The sequence below is a fragment of the Globicephala melas genome, chromosome 1 (assembly GCF_963455315.2).
Source record: "Globicephala melas chromosome 1, mGloMel1.2, whole genome shotgun sequence".
In the NCBI taxonomy this organism is placed as follows: domain Eukaryota; kingdom Metazoa; phylum Chordata; class Mammalia; order Artiodactyla; family Delphinidae; genus Globicephala; species Globicephala melas.
Genome location: NC_083314.1, coordinates 20,591,450 through 20,609,998, shown reverse-complemented (window position 1 = coordinate 20,609,998; position 18,549 = coordinate 20,591,450). Strand labels below are relative to the sequence as shown.

At 37.0% G+C, this 18,549-nt stretch overlaps 1 protein-coding gene across 6 annotated transcripts in view; it reads right to left on the bottom strand.

The window, feature by feature from the left end:
- DISP1 (dispatched RND transporter family member 1) overlaps positions 1 to 18,549 on the bottom strand; it is a 204,021-nt gene that overhangs the window by 83,214 nt on the left and 102,258 nt on the right. The window lies entirely within an intron of this gene.

Here is an 18,549-nt window from a genome sequence, read left to right as displayed (position 1 = left end):
AGTCTGTTACTAAGAATAGGTTATATTCTAGGAAAGCATAAATTATAAATAAGAAATAGTCTTACAAGAAGTCTATAATTCCTCAGAAATTAGCCAACATATACTTATAATCAAATTTATGCATTCAGAGTTTTCAGATAGCGACAGTGATGCTATATACTGTTTGTACAGTCTGCATTTGAAAAATGAAGTTATTCTTTAATTAGCTATTTCTATGCAAAAGTTAATGGATGTTTGAAAATGAGTTTCGTTACATGATTCTGTAAATGTACTCTGTAATAACTAACATTATCACACAGCTGTATAAACATATTTACCATGACATATTCTTCTACCACAGGTGTATATTTTCCATTCTGAGCATTACTAATATGTATTTCATACTAGCCTGATTTGGAATTAACACTGAAGGGAAGAAATTTTTCTTAAATTATTTAACTACCAGTAAAATAAAATGTTAACCCAACAGAACACTTAATATGTCATAATCCATCTTATTTTTGCATTTTTTGTGCTCCAACTTGCTCCTAAAAGGGTTTATGGCAGTTATTTAATTTCTTTTTTATTTTATAAATATTAACAATAAAATCCTCATCTGAAAAGTAAATAAGATCAGTCTCAAAATAAATTAGGATTTGCATTTACCGGCAAACATCACTTGCAGCATGAGTATACTTTATATTTTTCTAGTAACATAGTAAAATATAGTTTAATAAGGTAAATAAAATATTCCAATAATATAATCAAATAAGTAGAGATCACTTTATTAGGACATGAGCCCCTGAATGAACTAAGGATAAATTACCCTTTCTAAATTTAATATAAAGTATCATACTAAGAGAAAAGATGTCAGAAATGAACTTTTAGCCTCTTTTGAACATCAAGAATGCTAGTGTTAATTGATAATGAAAAAGTCTAGAAATATGTTAGTATATAAATAACACCTTTGGTATAGGTGAGAACAAATGGCTCAGTAATGACATCATGATGTAATAGACCAAAGGCTGAATGATTACTTAAGAGCAGAGGCTTAGGAAGCTCCCATAAATATATTTTGGAGATTACTTTTTAGTTTTGGAAAAATAAAATAGATGAAAAACCTCACATTGGCAGGTAGTCAAACACCTTCCATGTTTCAAGTAATTTCTAAAGGTGTCTAAGCCTTTACATAAAGGACATGAGAATATTTTTCAGCTGTGGTCCAACAACTATTAGCTTCATCCTCCCTGATTAGGGAAAGGAATAAGCAGACTACATTTCTTTTCCATAAAGGTATCTGAATTGCAGGAGTACACAGCATATATGCTAGGTTTTATTTGATCTGAACACAAATTCTGAAGCAAACTAGGAAATTTAAAAATATATTTAAGCACTAATTTGATATTTATTCACTCTGTCTCCTTCTGAGGGAATATCCCAAAGTAAGTCTTCTAAAGACAAATATCATATGATATCACTTATATGTAGAATCTAAAATATGACACAAATGAACTTATCTACGAAACAGAAACAGACTCACAGACATAAAGAACAGACTTGTGGTTGCCAAGGGGGTTGGAGGGTAAGGGAGGGATGGACTTGGGGTATGGGATTAGTAGATGCAAACTATTATACATAGAATGGATAAACAAAAAGGTCCTACTGTATACTGTATAGCACAGGGAACTATATTCAAAATCCTGTGATAAACCATAGTGAAAAAGAATACAAAAAGGAATGTGTGTGTGTGTGTGTGTGTGTGTGCGCGTATGAAACTGAATCACTTTTCTGTACAGCAGAAATTAACACAACATTGTAAATCAACTATGCTTCAATAAAATATATCTAAAACGAAAAGTAAAACAAAAACACAAGAATAGATCTCTTCCCTAGTGTCTGAGATCTCTTCCCTTCTCAGAGCCTGGGGATGTCTTTGGTATCTGATAAATCAAGGATTTAGAGTACTAACGATCAGTATACTTAGAAGGTAATGTCAAATATGCCTGGCACTTTCTAATTTTACATAGTGTAGATTAAGGTCACACTACACCTCAGGTTTCTAAACAGTGATCACAAAGGCAGTCTAAATAACACGAGCTCTTCAAAACCAGCTTACAGAGTTTTTTGTTTTCTCACTCATTCTAAAGGGAAAAACACAACGCCAACTTGATATAAGAAAACCTATGTTCCAAATTCTTCACATTATTATATGAGTAGATATATTTAAATATACAACTTTACATTTTAAAACTTACTTTTTACAATTAATGCTTACTTAGACATACCAAAATATTCACCCATTTCTTTGCTTATATTGATTCTTGCATCTCATGCTTTCCATCTGGGTTCACTTTCTTTCTAGCTGAAGCATATGCTTTTGCAGCTCTTTTGGCAAAAATCTATGAATAGTATACATCCTCAGTCTCTGCAGGTTCCAAAATACCTTCTTTTCACTTTTACTCTTAAGTTATTTCCCTCAGTACTTTGAAGATATTTTTCCACAGCCTTCTGGCATCTGTTAAGAAGTCTGGGGTCAATCTTAATTTTCATTCTTGGTACAAAACCTATCTTCTGTCTCTAGTCACTATTAATACTTCAACCCTCTGACAAATCCTTCTCTATCTTCACGTTGGGCTCGTGACCTGGGTATCTATTTCACTACACAAGCAATCAGAAGAGACCTTCCACAACTGCAAACCATCACAGCTACTCACCTACCAGCACCTGTACACAAATTCATTTTCTGCCATCTTGCCTGTTTCTTGAGATAAACTGTTCTCATTTCTAAGGCTAACCCCTACACTTATGTATTAGATTCCATTCCCTTTCACCTACTAAAGAACACTGTCAAGCAATTCTCTGAATAGGCAGAGCACAGAGGTTTTTAGGGCAGGGAAAATACTCCGTATAATACTATAATGATGAATACATGTCATTATACATTTGCCCAAACCCACAGAATGTACAACACCAAGAGTGAACTGTAATGTAAACTCTGGACTTAAGGTGATTAAGATATGTCAGTGTAGGTCCATCAATTGTAACAAATGTACCACGCTGGTGGGGGGATACTGATAGTGGAGGAAGCTAAGCATGTGGGGGAGGGAGGGGGTATATGGTAAATCCCTGTGCCTTCCTCTCAACTTTGCTGTTAATTAAAATTGCTCTAGAAAAAAGTTTGTTTTTTTAAAAAGTAGGTTCTGGGTTATTTTGGTTGTTGCTATTTTCATTTAAAGCTTAACTACAAGCAAGGTTCAGTCTTTCAGACTATCTAGTTATATATCACCTAGTTTGCAAATTTGTTGAGGGTCACTACTTTCCCACATTCTGACTAATCCATTACTCCATAGGATCTCCAACAGAACAAAGAAAACAGAAGTACTGAAAATCAACAAATTAAGTGTGTAGTAAAGTCAAAACCGCTCATCAACTGGATTTTCTTTTTTATGTATCTCAACTACTGATATAGATAATAATCCAAATTAACTGTATCATGTAAATTTGTATGTATGACATAAATGTTTCACATATATTATCTCATTTAATCCTCATTCTTACCTGTAGAGGCAAGTACTATGATTAACCTCATTTTATCAATGAGAAAACTAAGGCTTACAAAAATTGTCCCAAGTTATTTGATGAAAAAGTGGCAGAACTGATCACCAAACCTAGGCAGTTTGAATCCAGAGCCTAAACTCTTAACCATTGTACTATCAGTCTCAATTCTCAGGATTAATGTTAATAAGGAAATGTACACTATCCAATGCATGAATCCTATGAGGATTTTAGGAATTAAACTACATTGAATTTTACTTATTTTAATTAATCTTACTAATATACCTAATTACACAGCACATATTATACTTTTTAATTAAACTTTATAATAAAATTATTTGAACTCTTGAAATCAGAAACCTTTGAGGGTGTTAAAAACAAACCACTGTTTTTTGAAAATTTTTATTAAGGCAACAGACAGCTATATATAGTACTTAACATTAAGTTTCCTCTTGCTTTAGTTAAATAATCTCATTCCTTCAAGCCAGACAATATAAAATAAGGCCCTCACCCTTTGCAATGAACACATAATTAAAATGGAGATTTTATTTTGCATACTCGGTCCACGTAAAAGTTGGCATTCAATGCTCATAATTACTCTCAACCATTTATTTAATTACTATTAACCATTTCACCAACTTGGAAATCACACACGATAATTCATCAGTTTAGAAGACATTCTAACTTTCTCAGGCAGATACTGAAAGCAAATAACCTTAAAACTGTTTTAAATTTCCTCTTAGCATTAGAATCTGAGACTCTATTTTGTTGATTTCTCCCCTAAAATCAGCAGGTTGAAAATTTTGGGAGACAGCACAATGACATGGAAAGATGTGTTTTTAAACATAATTTTTGTGAACTTTGGCTCTCATGGCTTTACTGTAGGAATGAACTGAAAAAGGCTATATTCATACAAAGTGTTATTTTGTATAGAAGATGCTTAAAAAGGTATTTACAATTTATTTTCTAAAAAGACATTTAAATCTTTTCTCCAGAAACATTAAAGATTAAACAACACAAAAGTTAAACTAACTCAATATTAGGTGTGTGCTTAGAAAAACCAGATCCGGGCCCAGGTACACTAACTAGATAATTTAATTTAAACTAGTCAAAAGCTGAGCTCAGATATATAAGAGATAGATGTAAGGGAATGCAAGTAATGTAATCCAACCAAACCCTGATGCAACCTCACACATTATTAAAAATGGAAACCGTACCTTCCGCAGTGAGCTGTTCTGCTGTGTGGGTCATATGAGATGATGCATTTGAAAATGTTTTAAACCATGAGGCATTTTTAATTGAAAAAGATTATTATTGCTATCATTAAACTAAAAATTCAGCAGGAAGGGTTTCAAGAGTTATAAATTATCTAAGAATTTTCCATTTGTTTTTCAATAGAATCACTTTTACACTTTAAAGAACACTCTATGCCACATATTTAAAAACAAAGTTGAAACTTCAAGAACTGTGTTTCTTCCCCTGCTGTATGACCTCAGTCTTTAAAAAAATAATTCTCTTTACCACCTCTGAAAAAGAAACTTTGATACTGGCCTAAACTTTTATAATACATCAGCTAGTGTGGACTTTTTCTATTCAAAACAATGTTTATGTCCCTGCAGTTAAATTTCTTCCATATACTATAAGCTACAATCCCTGAGAAAGTGACCAGAACTTTACAAATAAGAGGATTTAATAAGAAAGCTTATGTTTTTTTCTCAAAGAACATGGCTAGTGAAAATCAGATGCAAACAAATTCATCTGCAGGACATCAAGACACAAAGCAGAAAAAAAATGACAGCAAAAATGCACTACTGACTCTGAAGATTTAAGACTTGGATTGAAAAAGATACATTCTTATGATTCAGATTAGATATAGAATTTTTTTGAAAGTAAGTCCAAAATGGCATACTCTTGTTTTTAAAGCATGTGTAGTTTAACTAAAACCGTCAAATACTTTAGCCGCTGAAAATACAGCAGAGTAAATATAATAAAACTGGTATGTATTTTTAAAATATAAACCATTCAAATGAAAGTGAAAGCTACAGATGTTAAGAAATGTTTCCTTAAGGGAATGGGGCCTACCTCATTATTTCTGGATTTAACTAAAACTACTAGGTGCAAAATTAAATTATTCATGACAGGATCACTGAATTGCCTCCTAGAAAGTTTAATAAAGCATCCTAGGAATACAGACCAACTCCCCATAAATTTAAGTGACAAACGCTTTTTCAAAAATACACAAAACTAGATGCTAACAATATTTTAATTATTTTAAAAACAATTTTATCATGTTATTATTATTTTGTGTGTGTGTGTGTGGTACGCAGGCCTCTCACTGTTGTGGCCTCTCCCGTTGCGGAGCACAGGCTCCGGACGCACAGGCTCAGCGGCCATGGCTCACGGGCCCAGCCGCTCCGCGGCATGTGGTATCTTCCCAGACCGGGGCACGAACACGTGTCCCCTGCATCGGCAGGCGGACTGTCAACCACTGCGCCACCAGGGAAGCCCCTATCATGTTATTTTTAAACTTTATTGAAATATAATTTACACACAACAAAATGTACAGATTTTAAGTATACAGTTCAATGAGTTTTGACAAATGGATAGATACATCCATGTAACAACAAACCCAATCAAGCTACAAGATATTTCCACCACCACAGAAAGTTTTCTTGTACCATATTATAGCCCATCTTGTACCATATTATACCATATTGTATACCATATTATAGCCCAGCTCCTCAGCGTGTCCCACCCTAGGCTATCAATGATCTAATTTCTGTACTCATACATTACTTTTGCCTGTTCTAGAACGTTGTAAAGGGGACCATATATTATGTACTCTTTTCTGCCAAGTCTCTTTTACTCAATATATGTCTGTGAGATTCATCCATAATGTTGCACGAATCAGTCTTTTCATTTTTATTGCCGAGGAGTATTCCACTGAATAACTATATTGCAATTTATTTATCCATTCCCTTACTGATAGACATCTGGGTTGTTTCCAGTTTTTGTCTATCATGAATAAAGCTGATACGAACATTCATGAATAAGTCTTTTTGTGGGCATATGTGTTCATCATTTCTTTAGGGTAAATATAAAGGTATGGAATTGCTGCATCGTAAGGTACATGTATGTTTACTAAAAAACTGCCTAACTGTTTTGCAAGTGGTTAGGCCATTTTACACTCCCATGAGAAATGTTCTATTTGTTCTGCTTTCTCTCCAATACTTGTTATTCTAAGTCTTTTTAATTTAAGCCACTCTGGTGGTTGTAAGTAGTATCTCATTGTGGGTTTTAAATAATTGAAGTGTTTTTTCCATCTTTGTCCATTTAAAAAATTGTTTGCCTTATTATTGTGTTGTAAGAGTTCTTTAAAGTATTCTACATACACGTCCTTTTACAGGCACTGTGTTACAAATGTTTTGTCCTACTTTGTATCTTGCTTATTCATTTTTAAAATGGTTTCTTTTGAAGAGCAAAAATTTGTAATTATCTTGAAATCCAATTTATCAAAATATTTTTTTAATCTTATGAAAAGTGCCTTTTTTTGGTTCTAAGAAATTGCTGTGGTCTGAATGTATCCCCCCAAAATTTGTATGTTAAATCCTAATGCCCAACGTAAGGGTATTAGGAGGTGGGACCCTTAGGAGGTGATTAGGTCATATGGGCAGAGCTCTTATGAATGGGATTAGTGCCCTTATAAAAGAGGCTCCAGAGATATTCCAAGCCCTTCCCACCATGTGAGGATACAAGAGAAGTCTATAACCTGGAAGAGGGCCCTCACATGACCATGCTGGCACCCTCACCTCAGACATATAGCCACCAGAACTGTGAGAACTACATTTCTGTTGTTTATAAGCTACCCAATCTATGGGCTTTTTTGTTTGTTTGTTTTGTTTTTTTACAGCAGCCTGAATGAACCAAGACAAATCTTTGCCTACCCTAAGGCCACAAAGATTTTCTGTTTTCTTGTAAAATTTTTGGTTTTAGGTTTTACAACATTTAGGTCTATGATTTATTTTTTTGGTAAGTTTTTGATAACCAAGCATCTTATATTGAAAAGACTGATTTTTCTCCACTGAATTACCTTAGCACCTTTGCTGAAGAATCAATTGGCCAAATATGCGTGGGTCTATACCTAGATTCCTTTCTGTCCCACTGATCCATTTGTCTATCAGTAATGTTCTTTTAAGGAAGTAAATTGGGGGCTTCCCTGGTGGCGCAGTGGTTGAGAGTCCGCTTGCCGGTGCGAGGGACACGGGTTCGTGTCCCGGTCCGGATAGATCCCACATGCCGCGGAGCAACTGGGCCCGTGAGCCATGGCCGCTGAGCCTACGCTTCCGGAGCCTGTGCTCCGCAACGGGAGAGGCCACAACAGTGAGAGGCCCGCGTATCGCAAAAAAAAAAAAAAAGAAGTAAATTGTACATTATATCCTCTATTTTGAAATAAGGAGTCTAGAACCAGGGTAACTGCTGATGCATTGCCAGCAACCCTTCATAAAGAAATAGTAACTCACAGGTGGAAAAAAATGGCAAAAGTTTGATTTTCAGTATTCTTTAAAATGATCAGTTATTCTTAAGACAATAAGTAGAAGCCAAGGTAATACTAAAATGCATTGAATTAGTTTTGAGTTGATTGTTATTCAGTTAACTACTTGGATTTAATACAGCAGCAAAAAAGCACCAAGGGGTGAGGGGTTGCTCTATAAAAGGTCACCAACAAGCCTTTCAGAATTTCCCCATTATGCTTCAGTTGGCCTTCAGCTGGATCATGCTTCCTTAGCCTCCTCCCTGGTCAGCCGTTCCTAACCATAATCACCCAGCCCTGGCATCCTAGGTCGGCCTATTTGCCCATCACAATCAAGAGGTGTGAGTTCACTCCTTCTTAAGAGAGAAAACTGACCACCCTTTAGATTCTGAAATTCATCTATATTTCCACACATCCTTAGTTCCACCCCAAGAAGGAAGCAGAAGAAAAAAGAAAAGGTCCTACTCAGATGCTTATTTTTCTACCTATATCCTTAATTTTATCCTTTGGGTCAAATCGGCGTCTTAGGTGGCATTCCTGAGATTCAGAAAACAAGAAATTGAAATCCCCAGGAATTTTCAATATCATAAGTTATTCTGTATTTTTCATACCCTTATTTATGTTTGTAAATAACAAGTGACAGTAATTATATATACAGTGAATAATTTTTCCATGACAGGGTTATACTACAAGTTTCAGAGGTTTTCTATATAACACAAGAGACTTAATAATAAAGGTGTGGTTTATTATTATTATCAACCAAAATATATTGTGACAGGATTATATATTTCAACAACATGTAAAAATGATCTGTACCTGATATAGACATCTAATAATAGAAAACATTAAGTGAAGTGAACAGTAACACAAATGGCCAATAGAAATCACTTGAAAATTGAAAGGTAATACCACAAATATTTGATATATAAAAATCACCATTTTTTAAATGGAAATTTTAAAACGCACAAAACAGTCTTGATCTTTGTTTCATGACAAACACGCCAGGCATAGAAAATTTTCTTTCATTTTATATAGATGGTGTGATCTCCAAGTTGGGCATTCAGGTACATTTTGCTTCATTTAAGCTCATTTCTGTTTGTTTTTTTTTTTTCTTTTTTTTCAGTACGCGGGCCTCTCACTGTTGTGGCCTCTCCCATTGACAGTGCACAGGCTCTGGACGCGCAGGCTCAGCGGCCATGGCTCATGGGCCTAGCCGCTCCATGGCATGTGGGATCCTCCCGGACCGGGGCACAAACCTGTGTCCCCTGCATCGGCAGGCGGACTCTCAATCACTGCGCCACCAGGGAAGCCCTCGCTTCTTTTTTTTTTTTTTTTTTTGCGATACGCGGGCCTCTCACCGCTGTGGCCTCTCCCGCTGCGGAGCACAGGCTCCGGACGCGCAGGCCCAGCGGCCATGGCTCACGGGCCCAGCCGCTCCACGGCATGTGGGATCCCCCCGGACCGGGGCACGAACCCGTGTCCCCTGCATCGGCAGGCGGACCCTCAACCACTGCGCCACCAGGGAAGCCCCCTCGCTTCGTTTTTGAACAATGAAATTATTTTGTCTGCTTGCCCTGTTTTTGGTTTTGCCATTAAAGTCAACAGTACTTTGGTAATTCAGATGATAGATCAGTTTCTGATTTCATGTTGGAGTACTACGGGCCACATTCACATCTCTTTGCATTTGTTCTATTAAAGTATTTACAAATAATCATAGCCTGTGGCAAACACCAAACACTGGAAACCTCTGAACATTATTAGGTAGTATGGGAATTACATAAGGTTTGGGTCTCCTAGCAGGTTAATAATATAACATAGAAGCACATGTCCAAATTACCAATTTAAGAACTTATTTGCTGTCAAAACTTGTTATTTCTTGGGATATCACTCACTGGAATCATACAAAGTGGACTATGTGAGTAAACTTATTTTGTTTTCAAGAATGACTAACAATTAGCAGTAGACAGAGCAGGGGATGCACACTAATACATGGCAACGGCCACAGGCAAGACTGATTGTGAATCCTCTTCTCCTACGTGCTCCTATCCAGGGTCTCAGAAACGTTCATCTTAACCCGTGACTCTCTGTGTGTCTTTTCCACTCTTGCTTTGGACTTGATATCAATGGATTCCTCTGAATCCACAATCTCTGCCTTGGTAGCTAAACTTTAATTCTTACAGGAGCATCATTATACTTTCCCCATTTTCCTGATTTCTCCACCATTTGGAATCTGGAAAAAAGGAAGCAAATCCCACATGGAAATATTTCTCTTAGGTATCTTTATCTCCCTACCTATCCCCCCAGCCCCTCCTACCCCCCTTTGATTTTCTGCTCTTGGCTTTTGATCATACCATCTTCTATAACTTTGTGCCCCCCTACTTATCCCATTCCCTTCATTGCCAATTCTTAACATATTTGACTATTTATAGTATAAGTATATAAATATATAGCATATAAATACATTTTCTATATTTACTCCTTCTGCTTTCTCATTTGCTTTTTACCCCTCAACACACAAAAACCTGGTTTCTACTTTCACCAGGCTGCAGAGTCTGGTCTTACCAGGTTGCTAATGACCTCAAATTGACAAATGAGATCTCTTTTCAGGTCTCATTCTACTTGACCTCTGTGTAGTATTTGATGCTAATAACTAGTCCCTCTTTCTCAAAATTCTCTCCTAACTTGGTTTTCTAAGTAGTATTCGATCCAGGTTTTTTTAAATTAATATTATTGCATATTGTTTTTTGCCTTCTTGTTGGCTTTTTGTTCTGGCCTCCTCTTTAAATATAGGTGCTTTTCAAGGTTCTAAGTTAAGTCCCAGCCCCCTCATCTAGAAAGAGTCTTCCTGAGTCATTTTAGCCAGCTTTGGCCTAAATGCAGTTGACTCCCAAATGCTTATCTGCAGCCTCAGCCTCTCTCCTGACCTGCAGATACAAATTTCTGTCCACTTGGTATCTTTACCTGGAAATGGCAAAAGCACTTTAACTCAACACGACTAGAGTTGTAGGAAGTTATCTTTGATTATTCTTTCCTTCACACCACATTTGGCTGGCTGTGAGGTCCTGTCTATCTATTCTACCTTCAAAATGTTTCTGGAATCATCTCACTCCACTCTCGCTCTCAAGTTGCCATGCCTCAGCTACACTTCATTCCTTGAATGAGCCATGCTTCTTTCTAGCACAAGACCTTCACAGATGCTGTTCTCTCTTCCTGAAAAAAAACGTGTTTTCCCTTCCCCTCTTCCTCACTTTGCTAACTCCTAGTGTTATGGGTTGAATTGTGTGCCCTCAGAATTCATATGTTGAGGTCCTAACCCGCAGTACCTCAGAATGGGACCTCATTGGTAAATGATGCAGAGTAATTTGTTAAGATGAGGTCATTCTGGAGTACGGTGGGACCCTCCAATACCACTGGTGTCCTTATAGAAAAAGGAAGTTTGGACACAGACATGCACACAGGGAGAATGCCATGTGAAGATGAAGGCAAAGATCAGGGTGATGTGTCTACAAAGCAAGGAACACTAAAGACTGCCAGCAAATCACCAGAAGCTAGGACAGAGGCATGGGACAGATTCACCCTCAAAGCCTTCAGATGCAACCAACCATGGACACCTTGATCTTAGACTTCTAGTCTCCATAACTGTGAAGCAATAAGTTTCTGTTGTTTAAGCCACCTAGTCTGTGGCACTTGTTATGACAGCCCTTGGAATCTAACACACCTAGTCATTGTTCAGGTCTTAGCTCAAATGTCACTTCCTCCAGAAAGTCTTCCCTGACTCCCTCAAAATGGACTAGTCCCCCCTCCCTCACTTACATGGTCTCACAGCACTCTTTACTTTTCCTTATAGCATTTATCAGATTTGTCAGCGTGACTAATTGTACTAATATTTATCTCCTCTTCTAGTCTATAAAATAGATCAGCACAGGTACATGATTAATTCTCCCTGCATTACTGTCTTTGAAGCACTGATCCCCACCTGAAATGATCATAATCATTTATTTGTTCTTATTTATGGCTTGTTTCTCCCTCTGCAGAGCAAAACCCCAGTTTGTAGAACAGTGCTGGGTACATGGTTGGTGTTTAATAACTATCTATTAAATGAACTAAGGCATAAATAAACTCCAAGACGAGAACCCATGACTGTTTTGCTCACTATTGATTGTATCTCCAGTGTTCAACATATAGGAAGTTGGTCATATAGAAAGCACTCAATAATTATATAGTATGTTGAATGAATGAATGACCCTATTTACTAACGATAGGCATTTTATTATCAGCAACTTAAAAATATTAAAAGTTTGGAGATTGTAATCTTCCGTATACTAAAGGAAATCTTTATCAGTAAGAATATGTTATTCATCAATTTACCTCTGCTTTTCAGTTGATATTTGATATTTAAGAATATTTGCCAACAAAAGAACTCAAAAGGCTAAGCTCTCAAAAGGCTCAGCTATGACTGATCTCAAAATGTTTTAAATTCATGGAATGAAGATACAAAACTTTTTATCACTTTCTTCGTTAAGGTTTCTTTTCTAAAACAGCAAAATGGAAACGGCTTTTCAAAAGTTTTTTCAAGATTGTTAAAAATGAAAATTGTCTTCCTTTGAATGCTATGTATTGCTGAAGTAATGCCAGCAACATTAAGACATTTTTTTAAATAAATTTATTTATTTATTTTTGGCTGCGTTGGGTCCTTGTTGCTGCGCGCGGGCTTTCTCTAGTTGTGGCGAGTGGGGGCTACTCTTCGTTGCGGTGCGCGGGCTTCTCATTGCGGTGGCTTCTCTTGTTGCAGCCCATGGGCTCTAGGCATGCGGGCTTCAGTAGTTGTGGCACACAGGCTCAGTAGTTGTGGCTCATGGGCTCTAGAGCACTGGCTCACTAGTTGTGGCACACGGGCTTAGTTGCTCCACGGCATGTGGGATCTTCCCAGACGAGGGTTCGAACCCATGTCCCCTGCATTGGCAGGTGGATTCTTTACCACTGCACTACCAAGGAAGCCCCCATTAAGACATTTTAAAAAATTACTTTCACCCGTTATCCCACGTCTGTAATATAATAGGTATTTTCCTTTTTCTATGTTTCTTGTAGCCTTTGATCCAAAGCATATATATTTTATGTAGCTGAATAACATGTGGCTATGACTATAAGAAAAATAGTCACGTGGGGAAAATGATAAACCAACTAAAAACTACATTTTGGAACAAAAACAGTATACAAAAGCCAAGAGATAGTGTCCCAAGTGCTACTGTTTGTTTTCTGTCACCTCTAATCTGAAAATCTCTTGAAAGAGTGCCTTTTAAACAGGAATCTTTAGGAATTGCAGAAAAGCACTTATTGGGGGAAAAACAGATTCACCTATCATCAATCAGTTCAACAGACAAGGTGCACAAGGTAACTGGACACCAAGCAAAACCGTGGCTTTCAAGGGATTAAACATCAATTTATTTAATACTAGCTTCCTTAGATTTTGAGGGTTTTCCTTCTCTCATTCTTAACCTTAAAAATTCTTGACCTCACAAAGGATCTCAACACCCTTTGCCAAAATCACCATAATCAGAAATATAATACATATGCTACTCAAAACATAAAATGTATTTTTAAAATAATTAGAATCTTAGAAAAAATTATTTATCTTAGATGTTTCAAGATTAAAAAGAAGTAAACAACCAAATAAACTAAGAAATTTCTAAAAGGTCTTTCAAATAGAAAAAACCCACAAAAAACTAAACAAAACCAGTCACTCAAGATAAGGTAGTTAATAAAATGACATAAAAAGAAATCTTAAGATTTTCATAGTTCTGAGAAAAGTTAACATTGTTGACGTTTAGAAAGATTTAGTTACTCTCACCCAGTTTGTGAGAGAAAATAAGGACTATTTGAACACTTTCTGGTTTATCTGCTATCTTCAATGTGCAGCAGAATTTGTTATCAGAATACATTCTGATAAAAACACTGATAAAACTAGGGCTTCCCTGGTGGCGCAGTGGTTGGGAATCTGCCTGCCAATGCAGGGGACACGGGTTTGAGTCCTGGTCTGGGAAGATCCCACATGCCGCGGAGCAACTAGGTCCGTGAGCCACAACTACTGAGCCTGCGCGTCTGGAGCCTGGGCTCCACAACAAGAGAGGCCGTGATAGTGAGAGGCCCGTGCACCACGATGAAGAGTGGCCCCCACTCGCCACAACTAGAGACAGCCCTCGCACAGAAACAAAGACTCAACACAGCCAAAAAAAAAAAAAAAAAAAAAAAGACAAAAAACACTTAAAAACTCAAAATTTAAAATAGACCCTCCAGGACTTCCCTGGTGGCACAGTGGTTAAGAATCCGCCTGCCAATACAGGGGATAGGGGTTCGATCCCTGGTCCAAGAAGATCCCACATGCCGCAGAGCAATTAAGCCCATGCGCCGCAACTATGAAGTCCGTGCGCCTAGAGCCCGTGCTCGGCAACAAGAGAAGCCACCGCAATGAGAAGCCCGCGCACCGCAACGAAGAGTAGCCCCCCTGCTCGCCGCAACTAGAGAAAGCCCGCGCGCAGCAACAAAGACCCAACGCAGCCAAAAATAAATAAATAAATAAAATTAATTCTTTAAATAAAATAAAATACTCTCCCATTATTGTGGACATTCTAATTTCATCATTTTTATACTGCCCCACTCTCAGCATTCCCTTGCTCCAGAAAAAATTGACTAAAAGTAGAACTTTTAATTCTTTTCATTCAATAAAAAAATGAAAATTTTGCTTTAAAAATTCTTTCCTTTTTAAGATTGGCTTGTCCAACACATGTAATAACTTGAAATGTTTACTTTTTAAAAGATGGTTTGTTCAATATGTATTTTATATATTTGCATGTAGAGATTTACTTCATCTCATTCACATCCATGTAGTAATCAGCCTGTATTTCACATGTGATGCTTATTATGATTGGCTAGTATGACTGGCTAGTATAAAATTAAAAATTACTAGCGGGCCTTTCTCTCCATTGCACACGCATCACTTAGAAGTGAATGGGGGAAACTCAAGTAGGGCCATGATGTGACTATTTTCGGTAACTCTATAAAGTCAAACCATCTAAAAATGATCTTAAATGAAACAAGTGGTATGAAATGCCAACTTGTTCCTACTATTCAGGCAGATCCACTTTGCAAACCCACCCAAAACTGTGAACTCCTAAAAGTCCCATAGTCAATATTCTAGGGATTTGTAGCCAAGGACACAGAAGGGTACCAATCTGAACCCAGGATCAGTAACTCAGATTAGTGACTGAAACAATCAAATGATAACGGGTCAGCAATGTCACTTCTCTGCTATTATGACCTCCAAACCCCATTCCAGCCTGCTAAATTAGGACAAATGCTCTGTTTCCATTCTCAAAGACATCAATATTTTGAAAATGAAAATATTAAAAACAAAACCAATTGTGATATTTATAAATAATTATCTATTCAATAGTTCAGGAAACTATTATGCCTGAAACTAACAAGTATCTTAAACCATGAATTTCAGCGTAATGGAGAAGAAAATACTTTGACAAGTTTCTTTTAATCTCAACTGCCTGAAAAATATCCAGATGTTCTGGTTATGATCAGAAGAACAGCCAATCAGAAGGATGACAAGCAGGCAGGAAAATAAGGGCTTGTACTTCAGGTATTCAAACAGGTATTTTAAAAATGTGCCTGTCTTAACAAGCAACATTTTAAGGTGTAAGAGGGTAACATACACCAGCTTTCAGTTTCCAATTTCCCATTAACCTGACATCAGGGGAGAAACCTGATAACTTGGTATCTCTGAAACTGGACCTTCAGCTTCTGTGATTTTTTTTTTCCCATTCAAAGTCCTTTTTAGCTGGTTTTAAAAAATATTTCAGTTACACACTTTGTGTTTACGGATAGTTGTGCATTTACCAATAAACTGGCCCTTCTCAGAAATGTCTGCAGTTAAAACATGCTGGTGCCTGAGAATTCTGAGAGATGCATTACACCGAATTGTAAGTTCCCATAAGGAATAATTTTGAACACTAATCCTCTGCCTTTAGGTAAACCAGATTAATTCCAAATGATCTCTCTGGAAACTCTTTAAGTAAACATGATGTTTCAAATCACTTGTAGCTATCTTCAACTCCCTTTTGGCAAAGGATTTTTCTTTCTAAGCTTTCTAGGTCAAATGATTGGCCCTGTGTAAGCAAAGATTGCCTTGAGTCACTCTGCTTCAAAGGAAACGCAACAGAAGATGGTCTCTCAAAACAGTTCTGACATCAAAGTACACTCCAGCTTCCTATACCTTTGGAATTGACAAGGTTAGTCTATGCAAGTTAAGGAACTTCAAAGAGCTGGCCCCCAGCCAACCACATTAGTGCTCAGTTGCCTCTGATACTAAGTTAATCCTCCTTAAGTAAGAAATGCAGGTATTATTTACCAGAGAGATCTAAACTGTGCCTTCTGAGAGCCAGCGGAGCTTTGCCTGAAAATAAGTTTGGGAGCTTTGTTGACTTTTTCAGTGTAATTTAAAGCACATAGTAAGTACCCAATAAACATTTTGTGAATGCATGAATGCCGGAATCTGATAGCGTACAAAACAAGGGCAATGTAACGGGTGTGGCAGCCACTCCCATCATCTGGAGTGTTACCTAATAAACCTCAGGATGTTGCTCTGCTTCCTGCCTCAGATGATCTCTCAGCACTCACTATTCAGATCTGCCACTGCCTAGCTAGCTCTCTTTGTCGTCTGAATCAGAAAACCGTAGAGGAGAAACATAAAAGGAATTTGTGGATCAGCGCCATTACCCAATTTGGAGAGGCATCAGTGAAAAATCTTTTCCTTCAGCCCGTTATCTCCTCATACTGGAGATGGCGGGACTCTATATGCTATATTAAATAGACTGGTTTAAGCCTATACATTTCCTTCCAAGTTGCCCTCTACAAGGGTTTTCAAACTTACTCATATGGCAGAGCACCAGAAAATCGTGATGCTCTTTAGGAAATACCATGCTGACTCTTGGTGAGATGCTATATAACAGGATATGTTTAATTCTGTCATATGAACGAGGAATAATTTCATAGTAGACAGTATTGCTGTGTATATATTTTTTAACAAAACTCAACCAAGGGTCCATATATCACAATACAAAACAAGCTTACGAATTTTATATGATTATCAGTGATAATATGATTTAATTGTTCATTTGTCTTCCCATCTCATGTTTACTAACAGAAAGTAATAACATATGAAAACTTATAAGAGAAAAATTCAAAACTGAGCAAATTCTATCCATTTGTCATTTTTCAGCCAACTTGGAAAAGACCACCTTTACTATACCTAGCAAAGACACAAGCTAGGAGCTTGTGAGATATGAATGTTTGAGAATGAAACTATGACATAATCAGGGAGAGTAAAATAGAGGGGATGACTGCACCTCCGAAGCAGTCCCTAATTATGCCCCTGCCAAACCTCTTCAGAGAAGTAGACTGAGCCTTTCGGAGGTCCTAGACAGCCATGGCAACTCCCTCCTTAACTTAGGAAGAAGGGTAGCACCTGGGGGCCCAGAGACACTTTCAGGGGATCTACAAGATCAAAACTATTTTCATGAAACAATATTAAGTCATTATGTGCCTTTTTCACTCATTCTCTCACAAGTGTCCAATGGAGTTTTCTAGAGGCTACATGATGTGCAATATTGCAACAGATGGTTTGTCAAAGTAGCCAGGAAAACCCAGCTGTCTTCTATTAAGCCAGACCTTAAAGATATTTGTAAACAATGTAAACCGCTGCCACTATTCTAATTTTTTATTTTGGGAAATAGTTATTTTACATGAAATATGTTATTTATGTTAACATGCAATAGGTTTGTTTTTTAATGACAATGAATATTTTAAAATTGTTTTAATTTCTACCATGGTAAAGATTGATAGACATGACTCACATAAACAAAGCTCCTTGAGGTCCTCAACCAATTTTAAGAGTATAAAGCGTTCTACAGATCAAAAAGTTTGACAGCCTCTGGTTTAGAGAGTAGGAAATGACTAGGCAAAGATCGAAAGGACAGTGCTAAGGAAAAGAAGTATATCAGAAACTTAGATGTGGGCTCAGAATAAATAAAACTGAAGCAACCTGCATTTTCACAGGGCCTGGGTGAGTTAATTCATTTATATTTATAGCCCTGTCCCTGTAATAATTATTTTATGTTTTGAAGATCCCAGAACTCTCATTAATTGGGACTAGATCAATTTAACTTAATTTAATGTAATACACTAATTAGTCACTTAAAGATCCATTATCCTCTGCTGTGGGGGGGAAAGAAGGGATCTTGTATTGCCATAAATATTTAGTTCTGAATGAAGAGTGCCAAATTCAAGCTAAACCACATAGGGTGGTCATAAAGAGCTTCTGAATATCAGATACCCTGGAAACGCCCTGAGGAGATTTTTATTCAGTAGAGACAGCAAATTATAAACATCTGCCCTCAGTTTTTCTTTTTTTTCAAAAGAAA